This window comes from Cyprinus carpio, chromosome B5 (genome assembly GCF_018340385.1).
Source record: "Cyprinus carpio isolate SPL01 chromosome B5, ASM1834038v1, whole genome shotgun sequence".
Classification (NCBI taxonomy): Eukaryota; Metazoa; Chordata; class Actinopteri; order Cypriniformes; family Cyprinidae; genus Cyprinus; species Cyprinus carpio.
This window is the reverse complement of record NC_056601.1, coordinates 33,218,946-33,233,765: the sequence shown is the minus strand read 5'-3', so window position 1 is coordinate 33,233,765 and position 14,820 is coordinate 33,218,946.

Sequence of the window (14,820 nt, the reverse complement as noted above, 5' to 3'; positions counted from 1 at the left end):
TATTTAAAAAAAGAAGGGAAAAAAATTACTGACCAGTAGTGTATATTGTTATTACAAAATATTTTTATATTTTAAAAAACTAGCTTTTTTTTTTTTTTATTTTTTTTTTTTACTTTTTATTCATCAAAGTATCCTAAAAAAGTATCACATGTTTTGAGAAAAATATTAAGCAGCAGAACTATTTCCAACTTTGATAATGAATCATCATATTAGAATGATTTCTAAAGGATCATGTGATAATGATCCTAAAAATTCAGCTTTGCATCACAGAAATAAATGATAATTTAAAGTATAATAAATTTAAAAACAATTATTTTAAATTGTAATAATATATCACAGTATTAATTTTTTTTCTGTATTTTTGATCAAATAAATGCAGGCTTGATGAGCAGAAGAAACTTCTTTCAAAAAACATTAAAAATAGTAATGTTTCCAAACTTTTGACCTGTACTGTAAATATATATATTTATATATATATATATATATATATATATATATATATATATATATATATATATATATATATATATATATATATATATATATTTATATATATATATATAATATATATATATATATATATATACATAAAGAATTTAATGAAAATTAATTTATAAATATGGCATGGGGTTTTCAAAAAAAAAAAACCTTTAGAGAAAAGCAGTGTAAGAATATAAAAATAAATAAATAATAAAAGATCAGATTAAAATGAACAAATTAAGAAAACTAAAGTGACTAAAATGCATAAGTAATACATTTAAACAAACAAATAAGCGTGCATAAATAAATAATACTTCTAATATTTTCCTAATAAGGCTTTACATATAATTAATTTCATACTATATCAATTTATGCATGATTTTTTTTTTATACATAAACATGTGTATGAGTCTGATTGTGCCACTGAATATATGTTATTTTAATATGAGCAAAGGTCCATATTCTGAATGATACTATCACTCTGAATAATATTATAAGTCTCAGATCTTGAGTATTAAAGCGTTCAGATAATGATATAAGCACTGCCTGATTGCACAGGGTAAAACCCTGATATAATTCAGTATGTCCAGGTGCGTTTGAGTGTGAAAGTGAGGGATTGGGATTGTGGGTCTCAGATAAAATCTCACTGACAGAGAGGGTTTTTCCCACAGAGGACAAACAGTGAAAGCTCTTGATGCCCCAGATCTCATAGACCTAATGAGATTGGTGTAGTGAAGCCCACAGTTCATTCTTAAGAAGGATTACCAGGTAAACAGAGCCCAAAGCAGTATATGTGGATTGTGAATCTCTGCGCATTTCATTTTTTTAAACACACACTGGAGTTTAATCAATATTAATATCTTTGGAGTTGTGTAATTTGCATGCATGCACGGCCTAATTTGTCATCTTAAATTTGATGTGAAAGTTGAGAACAGATCAGCCCATGTTGGATATTTTTTAGCTGAATACATAAATGCCTTGTCAGCACTGACCACTGATCTACAAGCCTTGTGAACGGAGCCATCTGGAGTGCCGTGCAGACATGATAACTCACTTTAATTACATTAGCAGTGCCATCAGATAGTCAGTGGAGGGCTCCCCCAAATTATAAATGATTAAGTCACATTGCAGATGTGTAATGTGTGTGCTGATGCATGGTGTTAGATAAATCAAGAAATCAAAGTTCTACATTCAGATGATCAGCAGAGTTTCTGTAAATTAGGCCTTCATTAGGCTGGAAATCTATGGCATTACAGCTGTATGAATGTATTTTTATTTGATTGGTTATTATTATTATTATTTTATTTTATTTTTCAATGTAATTTGTTACTGCAAATGAGATTTCAAACTTTGGAGGAGAGAAAAGATTTCTGTATTTAATAATTAATTTGAATTAGCTGTTATTTACTATTTTCGGTTTTCAGTTTATTTTTAATTTGATTTTATATCATATCTTATCTTAGCTTAGTTAAAATTTTTGTTATTTTATTAGCTTTATTTATTTATTGATTTTTATTTTACTTTTAGTTTTAGTAATTTAATAACTTTGATGAATGGCAAAGTTTTTTGTAATGGTCCAGTGGTATTTCAGTATTATTAATATAATAGTTTTATTTAATATTTTGAAATATTATATTTATTTTTATATTTTCCATTTTCATTTAAATATTAGCTTACATTTTTATAATTTTGTTACGCTTGTCATTTTAGTTTAGCTTTAACTTTTTTTATGAGATTTATGCTACAATTTAAATGTGATTTATTTTATATTTTTATTTTAGTTTAGTTTAAATTTTAGCCATTTTGTACTTTTGTCATTTTATTAGTTTTATTTATTATTATTATTATTATTATTTCTATTTAGCTTTATTTTATTTCAGTTTTAGTTTTAGTCAGTCAAACTTATATTTACATTTTTATTATATATTTAATTTTATAATTTTTTTTATTTATAGCTAATATTTATATTTTCTTTTGTTTCAGTTTCCAAGGATTTTTTTTTTTTAATTTTGCTATCAATAACAACACTGCAATGGTTGTCATTTGAATAATGAATACTGTAGAACTCTCATTGTACATATATAAAAAGAGATTCTAGTAAAAATCGTGTTGCACAGAAAAATATAACTGCATATGAGTTAAGGAACATAACTTTTAACCTCTGCTCTACATACAGAGCTTTGCACATTATTTCTAGTTTTCAGTCTGAATTCTTAGCTACTTATGAAGATATGAAAGGATTGAAATAAAGACGGTTTAAACTAAACTTGACCTTAAATCTCATTCTTTTGTTAAGACTGTCTTTCAAAATCCCTCTGAAAGTGTGCTCAGATCTTGACTTCATCTGTCTTTGGCTCTTGTTATCGTGCAGTTTGACCACAGGAGGGTGGCATTGATACAGCTGTGTGAAGTGCTGCACTCTGTCTCCTCATGTTATCTCATGTCTTTCTTATTAAACAGCTGAATCAACTCATCATGTGTCTGTGAACTGAGCTGAGTGTGTCAGACAAGAGAAACTAAAACCAAAATAATGACAGCCTGTCTGCTATCCATAACTTATCTACTGTACGTATATCCACTGTTTAAAGAAAACATCCCAAAAGGGCAAATAAAAAGAGAATGGATAAAATGTGTGCACCTGTGATACCATGCAGTTGCTAAGGTGTTCTGAGCGGTCCTTGGCATAGAGTTGTTCTGTTGCTAGCGTCCTGTCATGCTGAATGCTATGAATGTATGTGGGTTAAGATTTTTAGGAGTTTGTTCAAATCTAGTAGTTGTCATTACGATCAAATCATTAAGTATGAAATATGATGCTTGCATTTTTAAGTGTTTTCTTCTGTTCACCAAGACTGCATTTATTTGATTGGAAATGAAAAAACATCAAAATTGTGAAATATTATTACAATTTAAAAGAACTGCTTTCTATTGTAATATATTTTAAAATGTAATTTTTACCTGTGATAAAAAAAGCTGAATTTTCAGCATCATTACTCCAGTCTTCAGTGTCACATGATCCTTCAGAAATCATTCTAATATGCTGATTTGCTGCTCAAGAAAAATTTCTGATTATTATCAATGTTGAAAACAGTTGTGCTGCTTCATATTTTGGAATCTGTGAAACATTTTAGTTTTCAGGATTCTTCGATGAAAAGAAAGTTTTGATTTGAAATTGAAATTTTCTGTGCAATGTGTCTTTACTGTCACTTCTGATCAATTTAATGCATCCTTGCTAAATAAAAGTATTGAATTCCTCATAAAATATCATACAGACTACAAACTTTGAGCAGCAAAAGTTTGTTCATCTCCTGCAGTATAATGGTCTGTTTAGCTGAATATTAAAACAGCATTGTGAGATTGGCAGAGGCTGTGGTGTGTATATATAGTGTTTTCACTCTCCAGCTGGTGTGTAGGTTGTGTAGGTGCACTTGTTGTTTTCTTATTTGTTTATCTGACACATGCCGGACTGATAGGGCTTCCAGCAGCCTATTTTTATTTATGCTTGTTTTAAAAGCTTCTTTCTATCCTAAGAATTATAATAATTTGTACATTTTATTTATATCTGTTACATATATAAACGTATGACTATATAAACTAGTGATATAGCAAGACTAAATTAGTCAGTGCAGTGACCATGTGATCATAAACAATGTTTTGTCCTTTTAACTAAATGCCAGTTAGCTTGACGCTGCTGTATCTGCTTGCACGCATCACAGTGAAGCACACTTTGTGTGAGAGGTTTCTCTCACTCTGTAATGGGGTTATAAATCACACCTCCAGTGTCTGGCTCAGAGAGGTCAGAGGTCATTGCAGCCCATTGCCAGTGTCGGCTGAACTCTGATTTGGCTTCTTTTTGTGAATGACAGTAAAGCTTTGTCTTATTGTCCACTCTCTAAAGAAGCAATATTCTCTCTCGAGCTTGCCAAACTGGCACATTCTTCCACTTTTGGCATATTGTAAAGATACATAAAGAGAAAATTAGGAGAAAATAATTGGTAATATATGTGTTTAATAATATATTATCGCTTATTAAAATATATTTTACAGATGTATTATACTTAAATATATTAAAACACATATTACGCAAACACAAACATGACAACATATGGCGATACTGAAATGTATTATCAACTATATTATGTTGTATTTGGAAAATCTGCAAAACATCCCAGTATAATATACATATTTATGGTAGACACACTCTTATTATATACAACAAGTACGCAGTGCTCTGTCTCTGGGGCTGATCTGTTTTTTGCCGTGGGCTGAGAGGGTATTGTACAGCTTCATTCACCCACATTTGACTTTTTCATGCAAGCATTTTTGAAAAGGTCAGCAAATTACTTATGACAAGTAATGTTAGTGCTCTGTCTTCATATGAAGCACTATACATACAGTTCTCTCTTTCTTTATAAGGTCTTTACATGGAAAGAGAGACAGATAGGGAGAGAAGTCTAGCCAGTTGTGAATATATGATCCATTGAGCTCATCGTTCAATATTCAGAATGCACAAATATACACGTTTATGCTGCTTAATGTGTATTGGGATATGTAAACAGTATTTGCATGCAATAGATGTTTTATACACAAATATTAAGATTTGTCATTGCATTATGCACCAGCTCTGAATGTCCCACCACCATTTAAATGTGACTATTAGTCACGGAGTGATAAAATCTGACATCACACTTTCAATTGTGAGTGCTATTTCAACAACCTGCACCTGAGACTGAGCACGAGGAGCCATCAACCAGACAAAATGACAGTCCAAACTGAAAATAAATGATAATCTGTGAGGAACGGGAGGGTTGGGTTATGGCTGTCTAACCAAATACTGCCTCACACTTCACTGGCACTAGCACAGAGCGCAGCAGGTAAAATTTCATTTTTCCATAAAAATATTGATAAAGATATTAATCTTTACATACATTCATACATGCATGGGTCAAAGACGTTAAGATGTCCGCATCAAAATAAATTTACAAAAGTGATTTTATGTCCATCGAAAGCACATTAAATGCAAGTAAAGTGTCTACATTTAAGGTTTCAAATAAGTTTTTGAAGAATAAAATGTCAAAATTTGGTTGAAATAATGTTTCATTGTCATTCAGTGTAACACTTATAGTTATGTAAAAATTCAAACAACTTGCTTATTCTGACCTGTACATTAAAATATATAAAAGAATAAGTGAGCAGGTAAAATTTTATTGGGGTTTAAATGAGTAACAAATTCTTACTGACAAATGGGCAAAACATAGGATAGTGGCAAAATTTAAAAAAAAAAAAAAAAGTAAAATAACAACTAATTAGTATTTGGGGTGAAAGTAATTAGTTTTTATTGTGTCAAAAATTAATTTTTGTTGTAAATATGCCTGACAAGATTGTTACACTGAATGATATTTAAGTGGGTGTCTTCTGTAAATCAGAGGAAAATGTATGATATTTGCTTATTGCTCAGAAAAACAAAAATACAATCACATTAAACAGAAAACTTTTTAAAAATATTTTTATTTTATTTATTTTTCATATTTGACCAACATACATATATTCCAGGGTTATTATAGTTAACTGAAACTAAAATTAAATCCATTAAAACATTTTTATTAATTGAAATAAAATAAATGTCAAATAACGCGACATTAGGTAAACAAAAAAACAAAAACAAAAACAAAAAAACCTTGGCATTTCAGTTAGCTTAACTTGATGTAAATAACTAAAACAGAAACAAAAATGAAAATGAAAAAAAGAAGAAAAATGTATAAACTTTTACTCATATTAAATTAATATATATAATGATTGATAGTATTTATTAATTAATTAATTAATAATATATTACTAAATTTTTTATATATTTGGTATTTTATTGACAATATACATTATGTGTGTGTGTGTGTATTCCATGGTTATTTTAATGAACTAATTATAAACTGAAATTAAAATTAAAATATATCCAAAAAAAAATTTAAAATTCAACTCTCTCTATATATAATGATTCAGTCATTAAATCTATAGGATATTAGGATATGATCTTCAGGATGCAGACTGAATCTTTTTTTTTTTTTTTTTTTTTTTTTTTTCAAGAAAATGAAGTAATTTTCTCCAGCTGATCTGGTGTGTGAGTTTGGATGGTCTATCCGTCAGCATGCATTTAAATGCTTGGAGGTGCTTGACCTTTCATCATGACCATTCTCTGTCTGTTCAGCCCCGCTCACCCCCGGGCACAAATTCATATGCATTAGACATTGTGTGGGCCAGTGCATTTCAAACTGTCCACGGCCTGTCAGGTTACAGACTAAAATATAATGTGCATAATTTCTGTGGAAATGAACCTGAATAACTCTATATGGAAGCAATTCCCAAGCCTACAGGTGGAGGACACATGTCCATATGTTCAAGGAACCTTTTTGATTAGAGAGGTTATTGATTAAGCTAAGTCAAAACATAAAAGTTTTTCCACTGTAAACCATCTGACCTACATTAGCTGCTGTCTCTTGCTTTCTGACAGTGTGCTAATGTAGTGTGGAGGACATGCGCTCTCTAAACCAGAGGATTACGCTTCACAAAGTCCTTTCATTATGCTGATTATCACATCTTCATTTTCATTCGTTTGCAGATGTTTTATATGGAAACTTCCCTGAAATTGAGAATTTAGCTGCCCTTTCTCCTTCATGCCATATGCACAAGTTATACACTGATCTATATGTGTGAGAATTCTAATGCTATTTTAATCCATGAGCTGATTTAGTTACTAGACATGCGTGTGGATGTATCTAGCAATGCAATAAAATTCCAACCATAATTATGCATATGACTGAATATGGATTAATCAGTCTTTTAGTGCATCTATAGATTAATCACTAAAAAGGAGATGTGCTGTTACTTTATTTAGTGTTTGGATATTATTTGGATTTCATTTCTGAGTGTTTTAGAGGGTTGCTATGTGGTCTGTTTAAAAAAAAAAAAAAATTATAAAAAAAAAATAATAGCATGTTGGTCTTTAATATGCTTTTTTTCTGAATAAATTATTGATTTATTAATTTAAAGTTGCAGTACTATCAGAACTATGAATGAGTTTTCATTGTGGGTGGTTATAAAAATATTTTTTCTGTATTTATTAGATTTCTCTTTTATTTTCTAGAGATTTTAACACTGAATATTCAAGTTCACAGATGTAATTTACACATGCACTAAGAATATGTAAATGACATGTAGGAATATAAAACAAAGCAAACTTTTTGCTTTTTTATCTTGAGGCTCAACAACCATTTTTTTTCACAACTCATTTTCATACTTCTCTCTTCAAGATCAAACACAGCAGCTCATAATGATCCTCCTTCAGAGGAAACATTGGTAAAGATTAAAGGACCTTGTTGAGAACATCCTCATAAAGCAGAATGAGAGGCTTATGTGAATTCCTCCACTCTTTGTTAACGTTTGGATCCTTGGTTAATGTTTGACACATAATGAGGTGCAGAACGCAAGCCTATTAATGAGAATATTAGAACGTTTTCCTGGAAGGAGAGAGAGAGCAAAGATTAATTTGGTCTATGGTTGGTCTGCCTCACTTGTAAATTGCGAAGTTTCCAGTGAGCTCGGATAATGAGCTCTACACGCCTGTCAAGTTGCTTGTCATATGCGGTAATTAATGCTGAGGAGGACTCTCCACCACATATACACAAAACAAACTCACTAAAAAATCAGCATTTTATGCTTTTAGTGCATTTAGTGTCTTCGTGAAAACATATCTAAAAACAGAGAATTAAAGAAATAGTTCACCCAAAAATTACAGACTCTCAAGCCATTCAAGATTTAGATGAGCTTACTTCTTCATCAGAACAGATTTTGAGAAATTTAGTATTCCATCATTTGCTCACCAATGGATGCTCTGCAGTGAATGGATGCCGTCAGAAAGAAAGTCCAAACAGCTGATAAAAACATCACAATAATCCATAGTCCACACCACTCCAGTCCATCAGTTAACATCTTGTGAAGTAAAAATCTGCATGTTTTTTTTAAGTCCTCTATCGATAATCCAAATAGTAGTTGATTTACTTGTGCATTATTGTGATGTTTTTATCAGTTGTTTGGACTCTCATTCTGACGGCACCCATTCACTGCAAAATGGTACATTTCTACAAATCTGTGATGAAGAAACAAACTCATCTACATCTTGAATGACCTGAGGGGGAGTACATTTTCAGCAAATTTCTTTTCTTTTTTTTTTTTTTTTTTTTGAGTGAACTATTCCTTTAAAGGAATATCCAAAAATGTAAAAAATTATTATTTTCTCTCACTCTTGCTGTTTTGAAGATCATATGGCTTTCTTTGTCTTTTAAAAAAGTATTATTTTTCATAAAGAACATTAAAAAAATAAAAAATAAAAAATAAATAAAAAATCAGACTAAAATGCATTCTTTTATGGTATAATTTGTTCCCTTTGGAGCTTCAGAACAACTGGTTTTACTGTATAGACAAAAGAAACAACATGAGCACTAATGAAAATATGTCTTTCTGTGTTTAAGACTGGTTTTGGAATGACTTGAAAGTGAGTAAATGTTGACAGAATTCTCATTTTTGTCTGAACTATTCCCTTAACTGCTTTTCTGCAGACTCTTGTATTCCAGAAACATTGCATTTGTTTTAGCATGTACCCTGTACTGCTGTATAATAATGATTGTGTTACTGCGGCTGGTGTGATTTTACATGATAATTTCCTCTTCTGAGCACATGATAAATCCCTCTGCTCATTTTATTCCTCATAACACTGTTTTCCTGAGAATTTTTGCCATTATAATATACATGTCTAATAGGCGCACTCACCCTTCTCTACAGCCCATTATCACGGGTGCCATTTATCTCTCTAATGTTTCTTTTGTTTCTACCACAAGTGTTGCCAGGTCAGTCATTTGTTTAGCAAAATAAATGAAGTTTGTTCCTGTGCACCTTTTCTTTATAGCTGGAGGAGATGAAACGCACTCTTTCTTGTTTCCCGCAACCGCAGCCTGCTGTTTTTCACGCGAGCCATGAATATTAAAATCATTTGCTTTCTGTAGGTTTGCTGAGTGGGGGGAAATTTATTTTTTACTCCGCTACAATGTATTATTCATCGGCGTATGTAAATAATGCATGACTGTTTCCCTGAGAAAATTAACCCTTCCCCTCTGAAACTGCACAGAAGCCAGTCTCTTGATAGGCAATTATGTTCTTCAATTAATGAGGTTATTAATACTGCAATTGGCTTAAATACTCTGTCTTGGGGAGCCACCGTTTAGCAACTTAATTAAAGAGATTAAATATGTGTGTGTGTAGCATGCTTGCAGACAATGTGCAAATATTCAAATGTTATCAATTCCAGTTTATTTTCTGTTTTCTTAGTCATTTGGTTATTTATAACCAGCCCAAAAAGGTGGATGATTCTATAGAAAAATATTGTTAAACATACTGAGAAAAGCGACGAGAATACTTTTTGTAAGCGGAGAAAACAAAAATAACAACTTTATTCAATAGTTCATTTGTCAACAGTCTCCTCTGTGTCTCTCCATATCACCGTATGCTGTGTATGCTCTTCTGTATCATCCGTGTCACAAGGATGCGTTGTTTATATTTAGCTTTGATTTGAAATAAAACAGCGCATCTTTGTGGTGTGGATGATACAGAAGAGCATACGCAGCATACGGTGATATGGAGAGACACAGAGGAGAGGAATTATTGAATAAAGTCGTTATTTTTGTTTTCTTTGTGTACAAAAAGTATTCTCGTCTCTTCATAACGTTACGGTTGAATCACTGATGGCAGATGGAGTATTCTGACGATGTCTTTCATACTTTCCGGGACCTTGACACTGTTATTTATTTGGCAGTCTATGGGACAGTCTCAAGCCTCCTGGGTTTCATCCAAAATATCTTAAATTGTGTTCCGAAGACGAACAGAGCTTTTACTGGTTTGGAACAACATGGTGGGAAGGGATTAATCAAAAAATTTTCATTTTGGGGTGGTGTATCCCTTTAACATAAAGCATTGCATGCAACTCATGCATGCATGTTGCATGCAAAACCAAATTATAGCAATGCAATAACTAAAGCATGACTAATACTAATAATATAATAATGATAATAATGTATACAAATTGCAACAAAACTTTGAAAATGTTATGGATCACGCATGGACTTGCATCTGGTAATGAAGGTAATTCATAGTATTTTTTATAAAATTATTTATCATAGTCTATTTATTTATAAACTGATTAATGTTATTTATAATATATTATATTTGCTATTATGCATTTTATTTATAAAATGTTTGATGCTATTTATTTATAAAGTAATGATTTTAACATTATTTTACTATAAAATCATGAAAAAAAAAACGTTTTGTCTTTATTCTCTTCAGGAAACTCCAGAAGCTGTCTGCACCCTATTTCTTTTCTAATCAAAAGAAAATAGCGACACATTATCAGTCAAGCTCAAGATATTCTGACGAATGTAACCGAAGAACACGCAGGACTTGGAACATGTATTTTCACATGGAAGCTGTGCTGTTATGCAAATGAAACACCTGTTTGATCTGAGACGGTAAGGTTGTGCCTACAGTACTTGTACTGTCACCTGGCATGGAAAATTTCTGATTTTTCTTTCAGATCCAATATGAAGCACTTTACATGCATATTGAATGACGCTCATCATACAAAAAGTTTTCATCATTATATTTTAATGCAATACTCTGATATATAAAAAATAGTAAAATACGTAAGACATACATATTTGATAACATTTGAATTATATTGATTTTTTTTTTTTTTTACTGAGTTTGCTGCAATGAATTGTGGGATTGCCTTCTGTGCAGCTGATACAAGCAATGCTGCTTTAGAATTCGGCCAAAATGAGGTCTCTCAGAAGTACATGCAATACTCTGCAGAGTAAGCAATATGTCTGTATGCATAGAAATACAGAGATGACCAACAATGTATTTGCTTGAATACTATTTCTAATCTTTTGAATCTGGACTTATTGATATTTGATCAGGATTTCATTTCATTCAGAATTAAACATTGAACAAAATGGCACCATGTGATGTGACAACAATACTGTTTAAAATGTAAACTGCACATATTATGTATACAGATTTAATCAGTGTAGTGATGGGCAAACAAAGCTTTGCAGATCTTGTTAAAAAAATAGTACTGATGTATTAATTATTTTATTATTTATTTTATTTTATTTTATTTTTTTCTGTTTTATTTTATTTTATTTTAAAGAAATACAATTATTTTAGAAATTATGTATTCATTTTAGTTGTAATGGCTGGCGCTAAAATAACTATAAATATATAAAAATAATTTATATTATGATTATATATATATATATATATATATATATATATATATATATATATATATATTAGGGCTGTCAAATGATTAATCACGATTAATCACATCCAAAATAAAAGTTTTGTTTACATAATATATGTGTGTATACTGTGTATATTTTATTATGTATATATAAATACACACACATGCATGTATATATTTAAGAAGAATATGTTATGTTTATATATTAAATATATTTATATATAATATAAAATATAAGAATATAAATATATAAATGTATATACATCTAAATATTTTCTAAATATATAATTTATGTGTGTGTATTTATATATACATAATAAATATACCCTGTACACATACATATATTATGTAAACAAAACTTTTATTTTGGATGTGATTAATCGGGATTAATCATTTGACAGCCCTAATATATATATATATATATATATATATATATATATATATATATATAAATATATAAAAATAATTTTATATTTTTATATATATAATTTTAAATGAATTTTTTTTTTTGATTATGTGTTTGTTTTTATTTTGTTTTTTTATTTGTGTTGTTGTTTTGCGTTTCATATATAAATTACAAAATTGGGGGGGAACAATGTATCTTTTTAAACTAAATATCATGTGGTTCTTAATGAAGCTTAAGACTTTTGAAGCTTTAGACTTTTAAAGCTTTAGACTTTTTTTATATGGCTTTTTTTTTACACAATATTTGGAGCTGAAACGTAACATCACTAGCAATAAGCAGTTTCTGATAGCTTTGATATGGTAAATATTTCTTGTAACATGGCAATCAAAGGGTTAATACAACGAGGTCCCAAAACCCACTGAACATAATGTATTCAGTGTAAATCAGTGCAGATACAGTCCCAGTGTTAAACAACAGAATGGGACAATCATCTCTAACTCAGTTTTTACTCCCTTCATTCCCCATTCATCATCATAATCATAATCATTAGTTTTACTCACGCTGCCTGACTATTACAAGCACATCTATCTCATCATTCAGCTCAGCCCGAGGCTCTTCCAGAAAACACTGAGAAACAGCGGTAAAGACAAACAAGACAAAGAATAATTAAAAGAAAGGCATGTGGGATCAGCTGCTTTTATTGTGTTATTGTAAGCTGAGAGTGCCAGCAGAAGAAGCCATTACTTTTACTGTTTGTAAACTGCAATATACAGATGTCCTCTGTCTGTATTAAACTTACTGTACATAATGCATCACATTTTTTGTCACCTATTAAGTTATTTATTATGGCTCTCTGGAATACTCGATGCTGGTTGGTTTTGAGCCAGATTCAGACTTGCACTATTAAAAACAAGAAAATCATTTACATTTGTTCATTTTGTAGACACTCGTCCACAAGAGATTTACAAAATAACAAGCAATTTGTCACTAAGCCAACAATGTTCATACTTTGCCAGGTTTATTAGAAAGATAGATTAGGAAACATGTTTGAGAAGAGTGAAATGCAGAAAGATTTTTTTGATAAAAAATTAATTACTACATAAAAATAAATAAATAAATAAATATATCCCTCAGTTTTTTTTCTCCCCAGGATTAGACGTGATTTGTGGAGAAAACAAGAAAAAACAGGGCCAAAAAAAGTTAAATAAAAATGTGTGTGTGTGTGTGTGTGTGTGTGTGTATGTGTGTATATATATATATATATATATATATATATATATATATATATATATATATGTATATATATACATAAAACAAAGAACTCATACACTCTTAAAAATAAAGGTGCTTGAAAGGTTCTTCACACTGATGCCAGAAGAACCATTTTTGGTTCCACAGAGAACCATTCAGTCAAAGGTTCTTTAAAGAACCGTCTCTTTCTTAACTTTTTATAATCTGAAGAACCTTCTATCGCCACAAAGAAGCTTTTGTCAAACAGAAAGTTTTCCCTTGAAGAACATCTAGATAGCTACGGATAATAAACAGATGAGGCTCCATTCATAGCTTGTATGATTCTTTGATGAATAGAAAGCGCAAAGGAACAGCATTTATTTGAAAAAGAAATCTTTTGTAAAATAAGGCATGTCCTTACTATCACTTTTAATCAGTTTAATGCCTCCTTGCTGTATAAAATCAATCAAACATTGTCCTACAGAAATATCTACTTAAGGGAGTTGCTGTTTGTCTCTCTCTCTCTCTCTCTCTCTCTCTCTCTCTCTCAGAAAGTCTGAAAGTGTGTGTATGAAGAGCCGATACGAAGCACCTGAGATCAGCCGTGTTAAAGCTCGTTTGAGCTGCTGATGAGGCGCGGTGAGCTGCCGTCTGGCTGGAGCAGATGGCGAGCCGTGAAATTTTATGAAACGGTTACGCTGGCAACAGTGATCGCTGCAGTAGCATCTGACAGGAAGATGGCACATTAGCAGCACTCGCAGGTGCTACAGTCTGCCAGTAATAACAGTGCAGAAAAAAAAAATCAATTACAAGCATGAGATCCATCCCAGCTGAAACAGAGCTGAAATGAATCAGTGTTTATGACCAACTTGTCCCTAGAAGGCCTTTAAATTTCTCCGAACACACATGAATGCTAATACTGCACTAATTAGCTGCCACTTAGTACTGCAGACCAAAACTGAACTGAACTACTGATATAATGTTTGGGGGTTTGGTGGTTTTGTGATTTTTATATTATGCTCAACAAGGCTGCATTTATTTGATTAAAAATCAAGTAAAAACTGTAATTATGTGAAATATTATTACAATTACAATAATTACAATATATTTTCAAATGTAATTTCTAGCTGTGATCGAAGCTGAATTTTTAGCATTATTTTTCCATTATTTTCATTTTTTTTAAATAGAAATCTTTTGTAACATTATATAAATGTATTTACCACCTTTTAATCAATTTAATGCATCCTAGCTGAATAAAATTATTAATTTCTTTAAAAAATACAAAATAAATACTGACCCCAAACCCAGTGGCGTAGCGCAAACTGCGTTGGCCCACCCGCAAGAGTGGAGGCGGGGCCCC